The sequence below is a fragment of the Staurois parvus genome, unplaced genomic scaffold (genome assembly GCF_062004578.1).
Source record: "Staurois parvus isolate SC_StPar_1 unplaced genomic scaffold, SC_StPar_1.0 ptg000226l, whole genome shotgun sequence".
NCBI classification, from domain to species: domain Eukaryota; kingdom Metazoa; phylum Chordata; class Amphibia; order Anura; family Ranidae; genus Staurois; species Staurois parvus.
Genome location: NW_028318022.1, coordinates 556,140 through 581,243, shown reverse-complemented (window position 1 = coordinate 581,243; position 25,104 = coordinate 556,140). Strand labels below are relative to the sequence as shown.

The following is a 25,104-nucleotide window of genomic DNA, read 5'->3' as shown; positions in this document are numbered from 1 at the left end:
CCAGTCCCCTGAACCCCCTTCTCTTCACTGATCTGTCAGTTGCAGGGACATTTTGACATCTTTAGGAAAAAATGCAGGACCAGCAATCCTGCATTCTAAGTGAGGATGCAGACAGTCTGCCCACATGCTGGATAGCCAGAGAGAAGAGGAGAGCGCTAGCTGCCGGAGAAGCAAGAGATAGGGTAGGAAAAACTGCTGTTTATGTTCCCCCTACACCAGGGGTGGGCAAGTCCCATGAGGCATTGCAAAACTGACAGTTACAAGCATGACTCCCAAAGATAGAGGCATGATGGGACTTGTAGTTCACCAACAGCTGGAGGGCCACAGTTGCCCACCCCTTCCCTAGCATTTAGCCTGTACAATGCAGGGAGAGCACCACTGCAAATGTAACTTTTTTTTTGCCCAGGAGTTCAGCTTTAAGAGACCTGCTTGAAGCAGAGGTCCATACCAGTCCCAAGAGTCCACAGTTATTGCAAATCGTAAGTAGAACGTTATTTGAAAGCAATATTTCTCAGTGAAGTAAAAATGTTTACATAAACCCTCAAAAAATATATTGGTATGCATTTTCTTCCATTTTTTTTTCTTTAATTTTGCCTGTATTTGCTGCTTGAATAAAAGTAATGTTCCACATTTTCAGCTTACGACAGGGAATATACAGCATAGCCATAGCTTTCTTTTTTGCATCTGACAAACAAGGGAGATTTTCAATTACTTCCTGTCCTGGAGATGGATGTAACAGAAAAAAAATAAATAAATACATAGTTGGTAAGGTTGAATAAAAAGGCACCAGTTTTTCCAATCCATCCAAATCTTACCAAAGACTTAGACAGCTGCCACCCAAATAATTGTCTTCACTGCAAGACTTTTTCCTCATCTTTTGCTCTGGTGACATCTGTAAACGTTTGGATTTCCCCCAACTTCTGCCTTGATGACCCTGGTCACCAGAACAAATGAGGTTTAATCTGTCCCAAAACCTGCTTGGATGCCTTTAATGAATAGAGGTTTAATCTGTCCCAAAACCTGCTTGCATGCCTTTAAGGAATAAACCCATTCTGGATATTTTAAAATCCTCCCAAAGACCTACAATGACAAGAAAAAGTATGGGAAGCCTGGTCTTCTGCAGTAATTTGCCAAAAAATCCATCTGAGCCTCATACAAGTCACAACATGGCACCTTTTGTAGTGGCCTCAATCCCATATCCCGATAGAGATGCAGTGGAATGACCTCAGGAGAACCGTTCACAACAGACATCCTACAAATGTGTCTGAGCTGGAGCAGAATGGTGAAAAATTCCTCCTGAGAGACATGCAGGTCTGATCCAGAGTTACAGAAAGTACTTGTCATTGGTGCCAAAAGGAGGTTCAACCAGTAATTAACTCCAAGTGCTCACTTACATTTTCCTCCAGCACTGTAAATGTTTGATGCTCATTAAACCACTTGCCCTCCAGAAGATTTACCCCCCTTCGTGAGCAGGCCATTTTTTGGGATACAGCGCTGCGTTACTTTAACTGACAATTGTGCGGTCATGCAACATTGTACATAAATGAAATTTATGTCAGTTTTTCCCCCACAAATAGAGCTTTCGTTTGGTGGTATTTGATCACCTCTTTATTTTTATGCTATAAAACAACAAACAACTGACAATTTTATGATCAATCTCAGTTTATTAAAACTTTTCATAAACTGTACAAAAAAAAAAGTCAAACTGGCACATAAACAATACAATGGTAGAGAATACAACAAAAAGGGACTAAGGGAGGGTGAGGGAAGGGGGGGGGGGGGGAGAAGGAGGGTAGGCAAAAGAACATGAGGCAATAATAAACAATAACAGTCTGGCACTGCGTAGCTCCAATTGCAGACCCAAGGCTGAAGTGCAAATAGTCTTGTTGTACAAACAATATCAAGGGTACAGATAAGAAAGACCAAAAGAATCACAAACCCTAATGCAGGCCATAGATGGGTCGTTTATCGGCCGAATTTCCGTCCGCATGAAAAATCGGCCGATTTTCACGCCGTTAGTTGGGCAATGCCATCGGCCGTTTTTCCCGGATCTTCTCATTTATTTTTATCGGTCATGCTGGAAAATCCACGAAAAATTTCCATTTTCCTTAGGCATTGGTGGCAGCATCGGCAACCAATTTTTTGTTTATCAGCCGACAAACGGCCCGTCTATGGTCAGCCTAAGGGATGATGTACCATACAGAACAATTGAGATCAGTATGAAAAAAAAGGAAAAGAGCAACGGAACCCACCACAACAATGCACACCCCTCCCCTTCCAGAGGACAATCGCCCAGAAAAACAAAAATAGGAGGGGAAAAAAAAAAAGGGGGGGGGTGAAGAGAAGAAAAGGGGAGAGGGGAAAAAATAGAGAAGGAAGAAAAGGAAAAACAAAGGAAAATAGATCCGCCTGAGGAAAGGCACCCAGTAAGAGAATAAACCAACATGAACCAGAAAGAGAAAAAGGGACAATTCCCGCTCAAGTAGCCATGAGAGCGCGGAGTGTGGAGAACTCCCTATACATATGCCAGGAGAGCCAAGTCTGACGACATCGTTCTGAAGTGCACAATTCCTGAGTCAAGAGCGACTCCATACGTCCAATGTGATCCATGTTCTCAAATCACTCCAAGAGTCGGAATACAGCTAGTTCTCCAATGGGAGGTATAACCAGCCTGGCAGCCATCAAGCAATAGCGGAGAAGGCCACGTTTGATACATTTGAAGGAGCCAGGCAGGATAGAAAGCAGAACAATTTGGGGTGTATTGGAGACATTCTGGTCCGTAACCTCCGAGTAAACTCGCAAAATACGATCCCAAAACCCATAAATAGGGGGACATTCCTACCAGACATGAAGAAGAGAGCTGGGGGCAGCCTGACAGCGCCAACAGAGACAACCGACAATATTGAAGAAAAAATATTTTTGACTTTTTGCTATAAAACATATCCAATAAAAAAAATTTAACAAATAACATTTCTATATCAATTTTGGGCAAAATGCATTCTGCTACATGTCTTTGGTAATAAACAATCCCAATAATTGTATATTAATTGGTTTACATTAAAGTTTTAGTGTCTACAAATGGTGGTATAGATAATGAAATTTCTCTTTTCTTTTTTTTTTAGAACTAGTAATTGTGGAGATCAGCAACTTATAGCAGGTCTGTGGCGGGCATTATGACACTGGGTGGGAACTGACTAACTGCCACTGACATCTCCAGTGACGCTAATAAAAGTGATCAGTGCTAATAAATTAGCACTAACACTGTACTAATGACACTAGGCAGGAAGGGGTTAACATCTGGGGGATCAAAGGGTTAAAAATGGCAGTAAAGTAGTTAATATGTATCCAACTATGGTGTGGGTGCAAATGTGCTGCTTTTACTCACGTGTGGTATGTCTGTCTTTCTTCTCTCCCTGGAACGAAAAGGTTCCATTGAGAGAAGCTAGATCCTGTGCCTGTATTTACAAATAGAGGCACAGATCTGCTTCTCCATTCGTTGCAGGAGATCAGCAGAGTCCCAACCAAAATCACTGGCAGAGACCTGCTGACAAATATGTCCTGCAGCGAATGACGGCAGGGATCAAGCCCAGAAAAACAGTGATGGCTGTCCACAGTACATTGAGGGCAGTCAGTCTTTAAGTGGTTAAAGACAGGAGAAATTTGAATTGTTTGTGTGTTATCAGCTTAAGCACATTGTATTTGTCTATTATTGTGGCTTAGAAGAGGATCAGATCACGTATTATGGCAAATTACTGCAGAAAACCAGTTAATTCCAAGGCATGCACATACTTTCTAATTACTGTATATTCACTTTTTTGGCTGCAAAAATAATATTGATGGGGCATAGAAAACTATTACAGTAAGCTTATGGTTTCTGAAAAATAAGTTATCCTGGATAGTGAGCCATGAAAATTTGGCTAGCATTGTTAACGGCAAGCAAGAACTCTTTGAGAGGCCATGGGAAACGTGACACCTCCAGCTGGGGGGGAGGGGAGGATTGTGAGGGTTGGGGCCCTGGGAGGGAATCCAAAGACATGGACTATTGACATTTGTCCCCATTCTTTTTCTTCTTCTATTCTATACCTTTTCCTGGCTTTGCTACTGGGAGGTGATGCTGGTAGAGATTCAGTGTTTTCCACCCCAGCTGGCCCTCACGAGACGTTCTGTTTCCTTATATTTATCCATGCTTTCGATTTCTTCTTTATGTATGCAAAGCTCAATTTCTTAAAGTAATATGCTGTTAACAGACTTTCTAGCATTCTCAAATCACACATATCTCCCTGTTTATGTTTACAATTTTCTGTAAAGTAAAATAGGGATGACTCAATACTAGATACAAATGTTTATCATCTCTGACATTGTACAGAATTATCAGGTTGGATGGAGGTTTTCTGAATCGGTAAAGTGATGCTCCTACTAACTATAATGGTGCAGATTTTGAAATTTACTATATCTCCTTATAGAAGTCATTGAAAGGAAAAAATTGACAGAAGGTCTAACCATTTCCCACTCTGTCCACAATGATAAAAAAAAAAAATAATAAAAGCCATTGCATGTCTTTACACTATACTCTAAAAGAAGTCCCTTGCAAAATGAATTGTAGTTTTTGTAAAAAAAAATCCTGCATTTCACTAGTAAAAAAAGAAAATTGGTGCACAAAATGCCACTCTCCCAGTATTATAAAAACAAGTATTTTTTATCTGGACTAGAATGATCTTTTCAGATACAAGAATGCCAACTATGATTCATGTACATTCTTCAGATACATTTCTCGTCATCACAATTGATCTATTGACAAGCTCATTACATTTTTCAGCTGCTCAGTGGCTTGTAACAGTACCCAGTACTGCATAAGGCCTACATGGAGGCATGATTAAAGTGTGTTCATCAGTAAAAATAGGTTTTCATGCTCATCGGTATGTTATACTGTTTGAAAGTATGTGTGTGTGATAGATAGATAGATATATATATAGTGAAAATAATAAGGTAAAAGTAGAAAATGTGGGAGACCTTTGCAATGAGGTATAGGAGTATGCAGCTACATATTATTAGTTCTGTGCGGCCCATCATTGGCCCATTTTGCAATCTTCCATGAGTCAGGTTTAATAAAAAGTCAAGAAGATATCAAGTTAGTTCTTAAACATGTTTATTTAAAAATGTGCAAGTCATACTTATCTGCTTTGAGATAAGGCACAAGCATGCAAACATATCATACAGGAACAAAAAAAAAAAAGGGCTTAGCGAATGTGCATTTGGCATAGCTACTGAGATAGTGTACGTGTGTGTGTGGGTGTGTGCGTGTGTATATACACACACACACACACAGGCAACTTTATTATTAGGTACACCTTGCTAGTATCGGGTTGGACCCACTTTGGCCTTCAGAACTGCCTCAATTCTTCGTGGCATAGATTTAACGAGGTGTTGGAAACATTCCTCAGAGATTTTAGTCCATATTGACATGAGTTACTGTTGCCTTTCTATCATCTCGAACCAGTCTGCCCATTCTTCTCTGACCTCAGATATCAACAAGGCATTTTTGTCTGTACAATTGGCGCTCACTGTATATTCTCTCTTTTTTGAACCAATTCTCTCTAAACCCTAGAGATGGTTCTGTGTGAAAATCCCAGTAGATCAGCAGTTTTTGAAATACTCAAACCAGCCAGTCTGTCATCAACAACCATGCCACGTTCAAAGTCACTTAAATCCCCTTTCTTTCCCAATCTGATGTTCAGTTTGAACTTCAGGAAGTCACCTTTACCATGTCTAGATACCTAAATGCATTGTGATTGGCTAATTAGCAATTTGTGTTACCAAGCAATTGAACAGGTGTACCTAATAAAGTGGCCGGCACACACATTGCCAAAAGTATTGGGACGGTTGCTTTTATACGCACATGAACTTTAATGGATTCCCAGTCTTAGTCCGTAGGGTTCAATATTGAGTTGGCCCACCCTTTGCAGCTATAACAACTTCAACTCTTCTGGGAAGGCTGTCCACAAGGTTTAGGAGTGTGTCTATGGGAATGTTTGACCATCATTTCAGAAACGCATTTGTGAGGTCAGGCACCGATGTCAGGCGAGATAGCCTGGCTCGCAGTCTCCACTCTAATTCATCTCAAAGGTGTTCTATCGGGTTGAGATTGGGACTGTGCAGGCCAATCAAGTTCCTCCACCCCAAACTCGCTCATCCATGTCTTTATGGACTTTGCTTTGCGCACTGGTGTACAGTCATGTTGAACAGGAAGGGGCCATCCCCAAACTGTTCCCACAAAGTTGGGAGCATGAAACTGTTCAGAATGTCTTGGTATGCTGATGCCTTAAGGGTTCCCTTCACTGGAACTAAGGGGCCAAGCACAACCCCTGAAAGACAACCCCACACCATAATCCCCCCTTCACCAAGCTTTAAACTTGGCACAATGCAGTCAGGCAAGTACCGTTCTCCTGGCAACTGCCAATGCCAGAAACGTCCATCGGATTGCCAGATGCTTTGCATTGTACTTTCTGATGTAAGGCTTGGATGCAGCTGCTCAGCCATGGAAACCCATTCCATGGAGATCTCTATGCACTGCTGTTGTGCTAAAATCGGAAGGCCTTATGAAGTTTGGATGTCTTTAGCTATTGACTCTACAGACAGTTGGCTACTTCCGCACACTGTGCACTTTAGCGTGCGTTGACCCTGCTTTGTCATTTTACGTGGCCTACCACTTCGTAGCTGAGTTGCCGTTGTTCCCAATTGCTTCCACCTTGCTATAATTCCACTAAAAGTTGACCAAGGAATATTTAGTAGCAAGGAAATTTCACGGATGGACTTATAGCACAGTTCCCTTCTAAGCTGTTCATTAGCTCCTTTTTTATCCGTGCATCCCATTTAACTTTAGAGTCTCACATGTGGGTGTATACACCCTGGTAAATGATATTACCTCTCTCTCTCACTCCTTCTATATGTCATCATATTGTTAAATGCTATTGGGGTGTGATATAGGATGGCTACTGATGGAGGTTTCACCTCCGTGTTAATCCTAGCACATACACACCATAGACAGGCTGAAGAAGAGTGACACAGCCTTATATTGGCAAAACCGCCTCCAGATATCAATATATTTTGAACAAAGTAGAAGCTGTTGTCAGTCATTTTACACTCCACCTACACCATGTTATTGCAAAAAAAATATTAAACATTTGTATGAAACGTTAACACTTTGTTGCCATTTGTTTTAATTCTCTATTCTTAAAGTCTTTTTAATGTCCTGTGACTGGCACAGCACCAATCAGCGCTGTGCAGACACATCTCATACATCACATTACTAGAAACCCCTCCTTCAGTTTTGACTGGAGTCCTATTTTCAAAATCATGGTATAAAATAATTCCGAGTTGATGATCGTTGCAAAAATCCCAGGACTGTGGGATCAGTGAGAATTGTTCTTATCTTTTCACACATTTATTGTGATAAAAGCTTTGTGTCTACTGAGATAGCAAGCATAAAATCTACAAAAAAAAAAAACAAAAAACACACACACCACACAAACTCTTGTGTGACCCTAACTTATGATCTTCTGTTTGTAGAAATATACAGATTTGCTACTTCCTGTGCAGTAATGGGTCCACAGTGCCTTCACTGCCTTATTCTAAACCAATAACTGTGGTGCATTGAGGCACTTTAAGAGTGTTCGTGTATTGTGGAGCTATTCATTTTGAATGGCAGCCAACACCATATTAAATGGAACCCCAATGCACTAAAAGAACACAGCTCTGATGCAATGCAAAGTGGGAATGGGCCCCAAGTCTTACAAGGGGCAGATCTTAACCATGCGTGGTAATGATGGCTGTCATGAAGTTAAATAAAAGTGTTTTTAGCAGATAAAAGAAATATCTGGCATGGGCGATATGTTGTGTCTGTTATCAGGCACAGCTCTTTTTGTGGTTAAACGTAGAAAACTAATTCCAATCGCAAATATATAAAGGTGAGCCCAAGTTAGAAAGAAAAAAAAAAAACTTTTGTTGTAGATTTAAAAAAATATACAAATTTATAAAAATAAAAGTTGTTGCATTTAAATTGACAAAGGGTACATAGTCTTTTGTGGATGCAGAGTAAAATGGCTCAGTAGATATTTTCAAGTTCATCATCCTCAAGCGCCAAGTGTGGACCCAAATTTTAAACTTAGTCTGCTATGATGACCATGGTCAACTGGGACAGAAAGTGAAAAGAAAAGTAAAACTTTAACAGCTGTCAGTGAAACAGGAGTTGAGGGGGGGTTTCTAACAGTTGGCAAAGGTGGTACTTCCCCTCACTTTGCATAAATTTCCACTTTCTGTCGTGCTTCTGGGCCTAAAGTAAAGAGAAGACTCCCCAAGGGGGACACAGACAGCAATAACCAGACAAAGGTTTTATTTTCCTCAAAAAATAGGTGCAGGAACTCCCCCCTTCTGAGTCACTTCTTGTTTACGCCCCCTACCCACCTCTGAGCACCTTCATTTGGTTCCACCCCCTACCTACCTCCCAGTACCACTCCTTTTAGAGAATACAGGTATCATTTTGTGGTGCTAAATAATTTGTATGGAATTTGTTAATGATAAAAAAAAAAAAAAAAAAAGTGTAGAAGAAGAGGTAGTACAATAGTTCACATGCAGCCAGCAGAATTAGACCTCCCCAGCAACAATAAATTCCTCCAGAAACAATATACCCCCAAAATAAAATACCATACTAGCAACAATAAGCCCCAGCAGCTACAAAAATCCCACAGCAGCCAGCAAACAGGAAATAGACCCCCCCCCCCAACAGTAGATCAATTCTAGCAATAATTGACCCCCATCAAAAATAGATTCCCAACAATAGACCTCCCTTGCAACAAAAGACCACCACACAGAAATAGATCCTTTTCAGTGACAACAGATCCTCCAGCACACTCCAGCACCCCTTGTCATAACATACTTTCAGTGCTGGAGGTGCCGAAACTGCGTTCCCCGCGGTCCTGCTGAAAAAAAGCCCTGGTTCTAACATACCCTCTCTTTATGTAAAACTATAGAAAAATTTTGATTACGTTTCACATTAAAGATTTTCACACCAACATCTAAACAGTTCTGTGCAAACAAAAGCACACTATAAATTTACACATCTGGTAGCCTGCGTTCATTACCCTCCTTCAGTTTCAGTGTGGCAACCTCCTTCAGATTCTTCAGCAGTCAGCAATTCTGAAAGCTTGGGATGCCTGTGTCCTTTTCTGTGCTTTGGTTCAATGCTGTGGTCAGTACTTATACTCCACAAATAAGAAACCTAATCCCAAACACCTTAAGGCCTCATTCCCATGGGTGCAAAGACCGGTAGTTCATGAATGGGCCAAGGTGTTTAGGCAGTTAAAGCCACCAGGTATTGTGTTCAGGCAGCTCATTCAAGTCTATGGGAATGCAGCAGCTGCATGGTCCCAATTTGACAGCCGTGTGGGTGAGTGGTCCCCTCGAACACAGACAGTGTGCATTTGGGGCCACTCACCCACACTGCCATCAAATTGGGACGAGCAGCTGTGTCCATGCAGCCGCTGCATCCCCATAGACTTGATTAGCACACACCACTTGGTGGCTTATGCTGGTAGTAAAGTCAGTAATTTAAAAATCTGCTGACATGCTTTTAATAACAGAAGAGACCCTAGAGGTCTCTATCATAAATGTGATCTGAGCCGCACATGCCGACATCACTTTGGCCCGGCCAATCAAGCGGCCACAGATACCAAACTCCAAGGGAAAAAAATCGGGAGAAGATGGAAGCGCCGGGGACCAGGGAGAGCCCTGACAGCTCATTGCTGTCCTGCAGAATTTGGGGGGGGGGGCTCAGAGTGGCCAGTGGGAGTAGAAAATGGTTTGGCATCAGTGGGAGTAAAAAACAAAAATTACATAGTGCCTGTAGGCAGTAGAAGGAGGAACAGGGCCCCAACGTTGGTATAAGAAGGAGGAACAGGGCCCTGTCATTGGTATAAGTGGAAGGAACAGGGCCCCATCGTTGGTATAAGAAAGAGGAACAGGGCCCCATCGTTGGTATAAGAAAGAGGAACAGGGCCCCATCGTTGGTATAAGCGGAAGGAACAGGGCCCCATCGTTGGTATAAGCGGAAGGAACAGGGCCCCATCGTTGGTATAAGCGGAAGGAACAGGGCCGATCATTCATATTAGTGTAAGGAACAGGGCCCATGATTGGTATTAGTGGAAGGAATATTGCCCCATCATTGGTATTAGTTGGAGGAATAGTGCCCAATTGTTTATACCAGTGGGAAGAATCATGCCCCATTGCTGGTGTCAGTGGGAGGAATTGTGCCCCATCATTGGTGTCAGTGGAAGAAAAAAAATGCCCCATCATTGGTGTCAGCGAGAGGAATGGTTCTTCACTGTTGGTGTCAGTGGAAGGAATGGTCCGTTCTTGTTGGTGTCAGTGGGAGAAATAGTTCTACAAAAGGCACAATAAAGGCATGCAAAGGTCCACGTTTGGCTAACAGGCTGTGTAACGGAACCGGAACCCGACAACACTCTTGGGTATCTTCCGTTATACCGCAGCTTCCCCTGTCCGAACACCATCCATGGACCACACCACCACTGATCATGCAGGAACGTAAAGACAGCACCCAACTCTTCTTAAAACAGGAAGTGAACTCCTTTATTTTACACAAACAACAAGTTATATACACAGGGTGGGGAAACACAACCAGGAAGAGGAAACACATCATCAGCCCACCCCATCAGTGGGAAGGGCTGCAGGAAACATCATCAGCCCACCCCATCAGTGGGGAGGGCTACAGTATGGGCAGGAAACACATCATCACCCCTCCCCATCCAACCAAGACACAGAACAATGGGCTACAGCACATGGCAAGGACAAAGGACAGCCAGGTGGCCGAGAACAAAGAACAAACACACCAATACACAATACTAGGAAATTCACATTCACACCCTGTACCCCCTAACAGGCACAGGGTGCCTTAAACATAATGGGGAGAACATGAACTGACACAGAAGTCCCCCCACCCCCAAAAGTCACTCCCGTCACAGGCTACAACTCGAACAACCCGATTTATATTCACACAGATCAGTAAGCTCAAAGTCTGATTGTGATGCTTTTCAGGAATTGTGTGCAAATGGGTGACTTGTTGTTAAATTTACCTAAATTCATTCTCCAACCTGAGATATGGCACCAATTTAATTCTGTTTCATATCACTTGTATGTACAAAACGTTCAGCTTTTGCTAAAAATGCCTTATTGTAAGTTACACCCACTATAACACTTCTAAAAAGAAAAACCTATGTATGATTTGCTCCTCACACATGAATTCATACTGCGATATTTACACAAGTCAAGGACTCTGTACATTTTCACTGAGATAGGCACGGATGTAAAAGGGCACTTAGATAAGTATGCATGACTTCAAGGAGAAAAGATCTTTCCATACCCATGCATTCCAAGATCACCCCAGTGTGCATGTTTACAACTATGAAGAAGACAGTGAGAAAGCAGGAAGACTGAGCTAGTATTAATGGTACCATGGACAAAAATAAAATCAGTAGTCAAACTAAAGTGGTTCAAGACACTAGTCTTGAGAAAAACATGGGGCTTATCATCAATTATCTCAATCTGAAAATGCAAGTTGCCTGGCAATCTGAAGGAGGCTGCCATACTGAAACAGAAGGAAGGTCATTCTGGCCCACTACCTTTGAGTCTTGGACTCATAACAAGTAGATAAAAGACTCCAGGTTTCTGCACACAATTATTCTAGTTCAGTGACTCAGGAAGCCTTGAAGGCCAGATTTCTTGCATTTTCTCACAGAGGTCTGCAATGTCAACTTTCCTATATCTCTTATAACAGGTCATTCTACTGCTAAAAATGTCAAAATGAACCGTACAATTCTCAGAAAGAAAATGTTACCTGGAAGTTTCTTTCTGAATCGTAGGTATTTATTCAGATCCTGATAGATACAAAAGAAAAAATACTAATATTTAGGTAGTACTGCCCAACAGTGCTAGCTAGGGTGCTATAATGTTATGTAGCAATTATTTGAAATGCAAAAGCACTCCCAAAAACAAGCTGCACAGCTAAGTGGATAAACATTACCATTCACAAGTTTGTATGTAACATATACTGTATATACGACTGTATACCAACTACATAAGTGTTGGCGCTTTACCAGATCAGCACTAGTGTTGGTCATTATGTTCAAGTCGAACATAAGTTTGACTCGAACATCGGTCGTTTGTGTGTTTGGCGAAAACACAAACAGTAAGGGTGTTCGGTGGGCTGTTCGCCTGCCACACCCCACAATACACTGCACCCCGACAGTGCATTGTAAAACGCCAAAGCAATGCACCTAACCACAGGTCAGGTGCAGTGCTTTGGCCAATCACGGCGCGTGGTGATGGCACAAGGTGACGGGGGGGACCCCACCCCTTGTGACATCACAGTATTTAAGAGCTGTTATCCCATCGCAGCTATCTGACGGCAGGAGCCAGCGTCAAGAGCAGAGTATTTTTTTTTTTTCGGGTCGGCAGTGGTGACGTGCGTCATGATAGATGTTGGATCTACTTCGGGGGGCATTTTTTTTAATATAGGACTTGTCAGACTGTGTCATTTTTTTACAATACACTTTTTTTGTGAATGAGTAGCGGTACCATGTACCATATACTCATTCACATGGGTACATGGGGGCGGGATCTGGGGGGATTCTGAAAAGCCCTCTGCCCGCAGACCCCAGCCATGGTTGTGGGGAACAGGCCCTTATCCCCATCCACATGGGGACAAGGTGCTTTGGGGGGGTGAGCCCCCGCCTCAAAGCACCCCCCCCATGTTGAGAGCATGTGGCCTGGTATGGTTCAGAAAGGGGGGGGGGTTTGCTCACCCCCCCCCCATTTTCTGAGCTACATCCTTGGAATAAGGGTCTAGTATGGATTTTGGGGGAGACCCCCACGCCATTTTTAAAAAGATTTTGGCATGGGGGTTCCCCTCAAAATTCATACCAGTTCCGAAGGGCTTGGTATGGATGGGAAGGGGGGGACCTCACAGGTTTTTTTTTTTTTCAGTTTTTGAATTGCCGGGCAATGCCGGCACTCCTTTTTACATTCAGCTTTCAGCTGGGAACTTCTGTTCAAGGTTCGCGGTTGAACGTTCATTAGATTTGAAAGTTTGACCACGTAACAAACAGCGGCCCATCACTAATTAGCCCATGTGAAGACGAAACAGGGTTCCCAACAGCTTTTGAGTACCTGCACTTCATACTTACAGTTGCAAGAAAAAGTATGTGAACCCCTTGGGATTATGTGGAGTTTTGCATGAATTGGGTATAAAATGTGCTCTGAACGTCATCTAAGTCACAACAATAGAACACAGTCTGCTGAACATAATACTACACAAACATTAGATGTTGCCATGGTTTAATTGCACATAACATGTAAACATTCACAGTGCAGGGAGGAAAAAGTATGTGAACCTTTGGACTTAATAACTGGTTGACCCTCCTTTGGCAGCAATAACCTCAACCAAACGTTTCCTGTAGTTGCAGATCAGACATGCACACGATCTGGAGTAATTTTGGACCACTCCTCTTCACAAAACTGTTTCAGTGTAGCAATATTCTTGGGATGTCTGGTGTGAATCGCTCTCTTAAGGTCATGCCACAGCATTTAAATCGGGTTGAGGTCAGGACTCTGACTGGGCCACACCAGAAGGCGTATTCTGTGCTGTTGCAGCCATTGTTTTGTTGAATTACTGTATGCTTTGGGTCATTGTCCTGTTGCATCACCCATCCTCTGCAGAGCTTCAGTTGACGGACAAATGGTCATATGTTTTCCTGCAAAATGTCTTGATAAACTCTGGAATTAAATTTTTCCATCAATGACAACAATCCGTCCAGGCCCTGAGGCAGCAAAGCAGCCCCAAACCATGATGCTCCCTCCGCCATGCTTTACAGTGGGGATGAGGTTTTGATGTTGGTGTGTTGTGCCTTTTTTTCTCCACACATAGTGTTGTGTGTTCTTCCCAAACAACTCAATCTTGGTTTCATCTGTCCACAGTATATTTTGCCAGTAGTGCTGTGGAACATCCTGGTGCTCTTTTGCAAACTTCAAACGTGCTGCAATATTCTTTTTTGGACAGCAATGGCTTCCTCCGTGGTGTCCTCCCATGTACTCCATTCTTGTTTAAGGTTTTCCTTATTGTAGATGTGTCAACAAAAATGTTAGCATGTGCCAGAGATTTCTGTAGGTCTTTAGCTGACACTCTGGGATTCTTCTTTACCTCATGCAGCATTCTGCGCTGTGCTCTTGCAGTCATTTTTACAGGACGACAACGCCTAGGGAGAATAGCAACAGTGCTAAACTTTCTCCATTTGTAGACAGTCTGACTTACCGTGGACACGTGAACATCAAGGCTTTCGGAGATACTTTTGTAACCCTTTCCAGCTTCCTGCAAGTCAACAATTGATCGTAGGTCTTCTGAGAGCTCTTTTCTGCGAGGCATGGTTCACATCAGACAGTGCTTCTTGAAACCAGTAAACCCAAAACAGGTGTGTGTTTTTTAAGGGCAGGACAGCTGTCAGCAACACATCCAACATCATCACACTGATTGGAGTCCAGGTTGGCTCACTCCTGGCTCCAATTAGCTCTGGGAGAAGTCATTAAGCTAGGGCCTCATGTGCTTTTTCCTCCCTGCACTGTGAATGTTTACATGTTATGTGCAATTAAACCATGGCAACATCTAATGTTTGTGTAGTATTATGTTCAGCAGACTGTGTTCTTCTATTGTTGTCTTAGATGATGTTCAGAGCACAGGCAATCAAATACCAATCGAAAGAAAGCTATATCAGTGGGAAAAAAAGGACGTAAATTTCATTTGGGTGCAGCATTGCATGACTGTGCAACTGTCAGTTAAAGTAACGCAGTGACATATCGCAAAAAATGGCCTGGTCAGGAAGGGGGGGGGGGGGTAAAGGGTAAATCCTCTGGAAGGCAAGTGGTTAAATTGTCACTCTTTTCATCAAGGTATTCGAAAGCACATCCCCTGCTGAATCAAAGCAGAACTGACAGATCACTTTTGAGACATCCGTGCCCATTCAACAGAGCCGTACTGGATCTATGGGTTGCCAGATGTACACGGACTTGTGTCATGCTTAGATCTGGAATAATGGAAAAGGAAGCCGACCTTTGTTGGTTTTTATGTTCACATCTGGACAAACTTGGAGGTAGGTGGATGTAATTGGACTAAAATTTGTCTACATTTGCCTGTCCTGAAACACTGACAGGAGGACCTGATCAGAAAGCCTGCGTGAAAGGGGCCGTACAACAAATTTCTCCTATTTGCTCCCTTTTTGTCTGTTAAATACAGAATTATTATTATTACTATACAGGATTTATATAGTGCTAACAGTTTACGCAGCACTGTACAACATAAGGGCAGACAGTACAATTACAATATAATACAGGAGGATTCAGAGGGCCCTGCTAGTTTTTCTAAAAAAATAACAAATATGTCATACTTACCTGCTCTCTGCAGTGGTTTTGCCCAGGGCAGCCTGGATCCTCTTCTTGGGTCACCTGCTGGCGCTCCTGGCCTGGCTAACTGAAGTGTTAGCGTTGTGGCAAAACTGACGCCTCATATTGAGTCAGGAGGGGTTGAAACCTCCTATTCAAGTCTATGGTGATGCTCAAGCGCATAGGGCATTGAGAGCATTAAAAACACTTCTCAAACACCTGTCTAACGCTTGTCAAATGCTATAGGGGCGTTTGGCAGGAGTTAGAAATAAAGTCAAGTGTGAACCTAGCCTAAGAATGAAAGAACTTTAAGTACGAACAGCCTTTGCAACTGTCATCTTGTTCTCAAGTAACTACCAGGGCGCTAGTGAGCACTTTAGGTAGTTCATTGACTCTCTTTGTCAGTGTGTAACTGCCTGCCTGTATGAGGTATGAGCAGACAGGTACACTGACAGTCTGCAGGAACCCTGCATTTCACCCGTGATCTGCAGATTTCTGGTGCAGTGCTTTACAGGCCTACAAAAAATAAATGCACATTTTTTTTATCTGCAAAAAATGTGCATTTATTATATTATTAACAAGGTGCATTTATCCTTTGACGTTGTCCTTAATGTTTCAGACACCATGACTAATCAGTAACATGATTTGATTAGCACACCTACGAAGACCTTTGAAATCTTGCCTAGTGCATTGCTGCCATTAATCATTGTCCATGAACAGTAGCAGATTTGGATTGGGCGCTCTGATATATATATTTGACCAGTTGCACAAATAAATATTTCTTAACCTAGATGGAGTTTAGAACTTGGATTTTGATCATGTTGGCAGATTGAAAGTGCAAATATCAGTGGCTCTCAAACCCAAAAGCAATAAAATAGAAGACCTATCTTCCCCAGTTCATAGTCAGTGAATGAGCTTCAAACTTCGTCAAATGCAGCATAAGTTCAGGAGCTTTGTGGTAAAAAAAAAAAAAAAAAAAAAATTTGGTTAGCATACTTTTCTGTAAATTCAATTTGCAGCCAAAAAAAGAATAAATCACAGCTTATCAGTCCATGTCGTGTCTGCATTTGCTTTTTTTCCCCCCTCTTTATTTTCACTTAGTGTTTCTTTCTAGTAACACACTGTCCTAGGGTGGCCATGCTCATTTAATGTATTACATGTATGCAGGAGCAGCATTGTCGTCCTTGGCTGCTTGAATACATCCCTCATCTTAACATGGGGGGGGGGGGGGGTTCTATAGTCTACAGAGGAGAACTGACACTGGTTGTAAGCTCAGTGCAGAACAGGCAGAGAGCACAGGAAGATAGCAGCTCATTGGATTTCTATCAGGATCAACAGATATTTTTCTGTACTTGCAGCATCTTTAAAGGATAGATTCACATTTCGTAACATGTGATCATACTGCCCCCGCTCCACGCTTTTACAGCTATTGAGTGATCTTCTCCCCCTCGCTAGCTGTCAAATTTTTTAAAAGTGTGGCTATGAAGGACTGCGCCTGCCTAGCCACATCACTCATTCACAGTCATCTGAGAATGGGAGACTACAAGTCCCGACAGCCTTACCGCTGTCAGCTTGTAGTCCTCAATGAACTACCAATGGGCTGTGAAGCGCTGTGGTAGTTTTTCCATTCTTCCTGCCAGTATATCTGCTTTCTCATACATCCCGTATGAGGAAGCAGATATACTGCAGACAAAAATAATAAACACACATTTTTTTACCTGCAACAAAAAAGTGCATTTATTATTTTTGTCCAAAAGGTGATGTTATCCTTTAAAGAGAAAAAAAAAGGGAAAATTTGCATGTGTTGGAGAGATTTACTGAATATGATTTTTTAAAATGGTGTCTTTACATTTTGAGTTGCATTGTGGGGAAGATGTGCAGTTCAAATGCAACAGAATAGAGCATGCTGCTTTTACCAAAATACAGAGCAGATGTAGACATACAATACAAGTGGAGACAACTCCATGAGATCTAACTCAAAACTAATATTAGAGTCCTTTAAAACAGTTTTATAGACACAAAAGATGAGCAAATTCACATTCCATATATTAGTTTTAGTAGGTGGGCTTACTAGTTGGATGTACAAAGAAACATTCATTCTGCCCTTGACAGCCATCTCACACTAACCACATACACTATATTGCCAAAAGTATGGGGACACCCCTCCAAATCATTGGATTTAGGTGCTTCAATCACCTCCATGGCCATAGGCGTATAAAATCATGCACCTAGGCATGCAGACTGCTTCTACAAACATTTGTGAAAGAATGTCTCTCTCCCTGGAGCTCAGTGAAGTCCAGCTTGGTACTGTGATAGTTTGCCACCTGTGCAATAAGTTTAGGATGCAGTGGTGTAAATCACGCCATCAGTGGACTCTAGAGCAGTGGAGATGTGGTCTCTGGAGTGAAAAATCACGCTTCTCTGTCTGGCAATCCCATGGACGTGTCTGGGTTTAGCAGTTGCCAGGAGAACGGCACTTGCCTGACTGCGTCGTGCCAAGTGTAAAGTTAGGTTGAGGTGGGATTATGGTGTGGGGTTGTTTTTCAGGGGTTGGGCTTGGCCCCTTAGTTCCAGTGAAGGGAACTCTTAAGGAGTCAGCATACCAAGACATGCTGGACAATTTCATTCTCCCAACTTTGTGGGAACAGTTTGGAGATGGCCCCTTCCTGTTCCAACATGACTGCGCACCAGTGCACAAAGCAAGGTCCATAAAGACATGGATGAGTGAGTTTGGGGTGGAGGAACTTGACTGGCCTGCACAGAGTCCTGACCTCAACCTGATAGAACACCTTTGGGATGAATTAGAGCAGAGACTGCGAGCCAGGCCTTCTCGTCTGACATCAGTGCCTGACCTCACAAATACACTTCTGGAAGAATGGTCAAACATTCCCATAGACACACTCCTAAACCTTGTGGACAGCCTTCCCAGAAGAGTTGAAGCTGTTATAGCTGCAAAGGATGGGCCAACTCAATACTGAACCCTACGGACTAAGACTGGGATGACATTAAAGTTCTTGTGCATATAAAGGCAGGCGGCCCAATACTTTTGGCAATATAGTGTATATCAACATAATATTATTTCAGGTACTTATATAGCACCGTCAATTTACGCAGTGCTTTACATATATATATATATATAGTACATTCACATCGGTCCCTAACCCTCAAGGGGCATACAATCTAAGGTCCCTAACTCACATTCATACATACATGTACTAGGGCCAATTTAGACAACAGCCAATTCACCTACCAGCATGTCTTTGGAGTGTTGGAGGAAACCGGAGTACCCAGAGGAAACCCATGCAGGCACAGGGAGAACATGCAAACACCGGGCAGGTGGTGCCATGGTTGAGATTCAAACCAACTACCCTAGTACTGCCAGGCGGAAGTGTTAACCATTAAGTCACTGTGCTACCTATTACAGGTAATATAAGACAGACAATTTACGCAGCATTTTATATACCGTTGTGCTCAAAAGTTTGCATACCCTGGCATAAATTGTGAAATTTTAGCATTGATATTGAAAATATGACTGATCATGCCACAAAATACTCTTTTATTGAAGGATGATAATCATATGAAGCCATTTATTATGGAATAATTGTTTGGCTCCTTTTTAAATCATAAAGATAATAGAAATCACCCAAATGGCCATGATCAAAAGTCTACATACCCTGGAATGTTTGGCCTTGGTACAGACACACAAGGTGACACACACACGGGTTAAAATGCAAATTAGAGGTAATGTCCCACATCTGTGGCTTTTTAAATTGCAATTAGTGTCCGTGTATAAATAGTCAATGAGTTTGTTAGCTCTTACCTGGAAGCACTGACTAGGATGGATACTGAGCAATGGGGATCAGAAAAGAACCGCCAATAGTCCTGCGTAACAAGGTAATGGAACTTTATAAAGATGGAAAAGGAAATAAAAAGATGTCCAAAGACTTGAATATGCCAATCAGTAATGTTAAATCACCTATTAAGAAGTGGAAAGTTCTGGGATCTCTTGATACCAAGCCAAGGTCAGGTAGACCAAGAAAGATTGCAGCCATAACTGCCAGAAGAATTGTTCGGGATACAAAGGGAAACCTATAGGTAACCACAAGAAAAATACAGGCTGCTCTGGAAAAAGACAATGTGGTTGTTTTGAAGGAGCACAATTTGATGACACTTGAACAAAAATGAGCTGAATTTTAGAGGTGCCAGAAAGAAGCCTGTACTACATCAATGACGCAAAAAGGCCTGGTTAGGCATGTCAAGCATATTGTAACCGGGCTTTTTACGACATTGGTGCAGTAAAAGCTGCTTTCTGGCACCGCGACCAAACAGCTCATTTTTGTTCAAGTATCACCGTATTGTACTCCTTAACCACTTGCCTACAGGGCACTTATACCCCCTTCCTTACCAGGCCAATTTTCAGCTTTCAGCGCTGCCGCACTTTGATTGACAATTGCGCGGTCATGCAACATTGTACCCATATGAAATTTTGATCATTTTTTTCTCACAAATAGAGCTTTCTTTTGGTGGTATTTAATCGCCACTGGGCACTTTACTTTTTGCGCTATAAATTAAAAAAGGTGCAAAAAATTTGAAAAAAAAAAAAAGTTTATTTGTTTCTTTTATAAAATTTTTCAAACAGGTATTTTTTCTCCTTTACTGATTTGCGTTGATGAGGCGGCACTGATGGGCACTGATAGGCGGCACTGATGGGCACTGATAGGCAGCACTAAAGGGCACTGATAGGCAGTACTAATGAGGTGGCACGGATAGGCGGCACTGATAGACAGCACTAATTAGGGGTCACGGATAGGCGGCACTGATATGCAGCACTGATAGGCGGCACTGATAGGTGACACTGATGATGGGTACTGATAGACGGCACTGACTGGCATCACTTCTGGGCACTGACTGGCGGCACTGACTGGCACAACCCCTGGGCACTGACTGGTGGCACTGACTGGCAGCACTGGTGGGTGGCACTGGTGGGTGGCACTGGTGGACGGGCACTGGTGGGTGGGCACAGGTGGGTGGCACTGGTGGGCACAGGTGGGTGGCACTGGTGGGCACAGGTGGGTGGGCACAGGTGGGTGGCACTGCTGGGCACATGTAGGTGGCACTTCTGGGCACAGGTAGGTGGCACTGCAGAGTGGCACAGGTGGGGGCACTGCTGGGCACAGGTGGGGGCACTGCTGGGAATGGGTGGGCGGGGCTAGTGGGCGCACTGCTGATCGGAACTTGCGGGGGTCACTGCTGGGCACCGATCATCAGGGCACTGATCATCAGTGCCCTGATGATCGGTGCCAATCCCCGCTCTGACAACTGCCGGTTCTCGGCAGTACTTTCCTCACGATCTGACAGCGTGAGGAAAGTGCAGCCGAGAACCGGCACTTGCATTTTCCTGTGATCAGCGTGTCATTGGACACCGCTGATCACGTGGTAAAAGGCCAGTGGGATCGGCCTTTCACCACATCACGTGATCAGCTGTGTCCGTAGGACACAGCGATCACGGAGATCGCCGGGTGCGCGCCCCCTGGGGCGCGCAGGAGAGCGCATTCTGGGAGGACGTCATATGACGTCCACTCAGAACTGGCCGGCCGCGGTGAAGCCGTCTTTCGGCTATGCGCGGTCGGCAAGTGGTTAAAAACAACCACACCATCTTTTTACAGAGCAGCCTGTATTTCTTTTAAGGTTGTCTGTGGGTTTTTCTTTGAATCCCGGAAAATTCTTCTGTCAGTTATGGCTGCAATCTTTCTTGGTCTACCTTGGTCTAGCAGAATGAAAAGTCCTCCTAAAAGCTGTAACGTGCTCAGCTGGACACTGATAGAAGTCACAAGACTGCTCTAACTGCTGATGAGAAAAGGTAATTAGTAGTTTATATTTACGAAAATAATTGCACTTCCATCTTGTGTACTGTGGGAGACCAGATATAGTGAATACAGGGTCATAGGTTTAGTAACACTTTAATACATTCTCTGCATTAATGTAAAAAACCCTCTGTGCGATGTTCCCCCTCCACCTTCACCCTTTATACTTACCTGAAGCATGTGTCTTTGGACACACAGAGGTAGGGTTGCCACCTCAGCCCTTTAACAACGAACACATATTCATTACACAGAATCTGTAGCTAGATTGATGCAGATAAGGCACTAACACAGGCCATAGACGGGGAGAAAACCGGCTTTTTTTTTTTAGAAAAACGAAAAATCGGTCGTTCAATCAGCCGACATTACCACCATTGGTAAAAATAAAGTCGGCTGATTTTTGTCCCGTCTACGGCCGGCAAATATAATAGTGAAGTGTCCCTGCAGAGAGCACCACTATTATATTTCACATTTAAAAGTATAGCAAAGTTGCAACATTGTATCCATTTGTATCCATTTCAGATACAGATGTTTCTATTCGGATACAAATGGATACAATGTTGCAACTTTGCTATACTTTTAAATGTCAAATATAATAGCGGACGGAGCTCTCTGCAGGGACACTCCACTATTCTATTTGACATTTAAAAGTACAGATGTTCTTTTTCTTTTGTCTTCATCTTCTTCTGTTTCCTCTTCTTCTTGCAGGTCACGGCTCATGTGCATTTTTTTAATCAGTAAAAAGATCGGTTTATTTGCCCATCATTGCTGTGAAAATCGGCCGATCGGCAAATTCGGCCAATTTTTTTCCAACTTCACCGATTAAAAAAATGTGTCAGAATCACGAAAAAATTGCTGACAAATGCACCCACTAACGATCTGAAAATCGGCCGATTATTCTTTCAGACAAATTTTCGGCTAGTTTTCTCCCCGTCTATGGCCTGCATTAGTGAGCTAATTACCATCTTAATCAGCCACAGAACCTGTGTAATGAATATGTGTTCGGTGTTAAAGAGATGAGGTGACAACCCTACACAGAGGTGGCTCTGGAGCAAGCACACACAAGTGCCCCATAGCAAGTCACTTGCACTGGGGGGCACGAGCCAGGAGTGCCAGCCAGGGACCGAAGAAGAGGAGGATCGGGGCTGCTCTGTGCAAAACCATTGCACAGAGCAGGTAAGTATAACATGTTTGTTTGTTTGTTTTTTAATTACCTTTAGTATCACTTTTACAAAAATGACAAAGTGTATCTGGCAAGGAGAAGGATGGATTAACAAACTAGTGTCTTACAGTAACTACTGAGTATAAATTTGTTTCCTGTTTCTAACAGAACTGCATTATATATCCAGAGGGATATGTTCTATACTCATAGAGAACACTTTAATCACAGAGCAGGGTGGACACCAGATAAGCCGTGTAGCTTCATCTCCATGTAACGGTACACTTGTAATTAGGGAAAGATGTTAAATGCTGTGTATTTTGAAAAGCAATACAAATTAAAGACAGTTGCCAATAAGATTGTACATATACTACCTTTTTAAAAAAAAATGTATATATACAAATACATTATATACACATAGTAGAAGAGAAGAATACACACAAACACTACAAAGTTAGCAATCTCGAATTACAATTTTTCTAGTAAAACTTAAAATCCAGTCCTTCTTTTTGCAGTAAAAGTCTTACCCCACTTCCGAACAAAAGACAGCCCAGCAATTGAGATGTGAATGGCCCTCTGCTCACACACTGAAGACACAGCTGCAGTTCCAGCATATACATAGTAGTAACATATGGGGGGAGGGGTCTGCCCTACCAATCCTGTTGCTCCTTGTGTGCAGATTTGCATGTTTAAGGAAAGCACATAGATTCCTTGAATTTTAAAAGTTTCAAAGAAATACATAAAGTAAACTGATGGTGGGAAGGAGAGAGTAAAACTAGTAATAGTTTAGTAGATATCGTCTGCGATGGTGAAACAAAAAATAATAATAATAGTAAAAAAAAAAAAGTACAAAATTGTTCTCTCCATAAGCTGAGGAGAAAAAAATACACACCCTCTATATATAAAATTCGTCAGTTTCTTTCAATGGATGTGAGGGTGATTTGGTGTGACATCTGTCATGTCATTGATCGCTAGTGTTTGTATGGGCTGATCTGATTTGTTAGGCGGGTGTCCCTTTCCCCCCTCATCCACATAGCTCTCCTGAAGCCAAGCGCTCAGTTGAAGAGCCAAGCTGGGTCCCTGTAGGAATAGATATATCTGTGGTGCAGTGAAAAGCTGTAACCCTTCATCAGACACATCCAAGTATGGCCCTGCAAGTAGCAGAATGCCCTTCTTTTAAATATTATGACTTTGTGTTGTCTTAATATTTTTATTTCATGCTATGAACTTTGTCCATTTACCACGTCAAGCATTTGGTGAATGGTGCCTAATAATGTGATTCCAGCACTACTGACATCTGCAGACATCATGGAAACATGTACTGACAGAAAAAGGAGGGCTGCCATTGCTGATCTTCTTTTGAAAATGCTTTTTGCCTGGCTGATATGCTGACCCAATGACCTTAAGATTTAGAGTTATCAATCCGAAAAAAAGCATACAGTGGAACTGCTGATGTTTTAGGTGAGTGGCTTAGGGGCGATTCACACTAGGAATCACACAGAAACACATTGTGCTTTCCTGTGTGATTCACAGGCAGTTCATTGGGTGCGATTTGAGCCCATTTATTTTAAATGGGCTCTGATTACACTGCACCAAAAGTAGTGAATGCACTATTTTTTGGAAATGCACTGCAACTAGATCTGGTGCAGACAAATGTACTGCATTTGCGACCTGCGTTTTGGGTGTCGGCAACGTAACATTGGCACCCTCTGCAGATTGCAACTGCAGTGCGCTTTGAATGTGGTGCGAGAAATGTGCATGGAACGCAAGTTTCCTGCACGATGTTTTTGGTGTGAATGGGGACTTAGAAAAATAGGAAGTCATAACAGCCAGGCAACTAGCATTTTCAGAAGGAGAAGTCAGTTAAGGCAGTCTATATATTTCTTTCAGTAGGTTTCTTTTCAATCAGGAAATGCATAAAGGTTTATATATACAGGGGCAGCACAGTGGCTAAGTGGTTAGCACTTCCACCTGGCAACACCTTGGTCATTGGTTCAAATCCCAGCCATGGCACCTCCTGCCTGGAGTTCGCATGCTTCCTCTGGGTACTCCAGCTTCCTCCCACACTCCAAAGACATGCTGGTAGGTTAATTGGTCCTTGTCCAAATTGGCTCTAGTATATGTATGAATGTAAGTTAGGGACCTTAGATTGTACACCCCTTGAGGGTTAGGGACTGATGTGAATGTACAATATATATGTAAAAGCACTGCGTAAATTGACAGCACTATATAAGTACCTGAAACAAATAATAAATATATAATGTAGTCTCCAGGTAAAGAATAAGAGCACATTTCTACTTGGCATCATAGTTAGTATAAAGAAAAAAACACACATCCAAGAAATGTTTGATAACTGTAAACACATTACTCATGAATTTTGATGGCAATGATGAGCTTTTAGACTGTGATAAGCGGGTAGTATATCAAATGAAAAACTGAGATGAAGTAAGAAATGGTTGCAGCTTTTTTATATATGTATACCTTATTCAACACTAGATTAGTGCCAGGGCAAGGTCCTGGTACCAAGGCGAGGATACTAAAGGGATGCTGGTGGAAGAGGAGGATGGAGTCACATGGTGAGAGGAG

At 42.6% G+C, this 25,104-nt stretch overlaps 1 protein-coding gene across 1 annotated transcript in view; it reads right to left on the bottom strand.

The window, feature by feature from the left end:
- The window catches only part of LOC149460530 (glutathione S-transferase 3-like), a 67,804-nt gene extending 44,642 nt beyond the window's left edge, over positions 1–23,162 (bottom strand). Inside the window, exon 1 of the mRNA XM_089679512.1 lies at positions 23,046–23,162. The gene's annotated coding sequence lies outside the window, so the exon portion shown is untranslated. The remainder of the gene's footprint in view (positions 1–23,045) is intronic.
- Between the last annotated feature and the right edge of the window lie 1,942 nt (positions 23,163–25,104).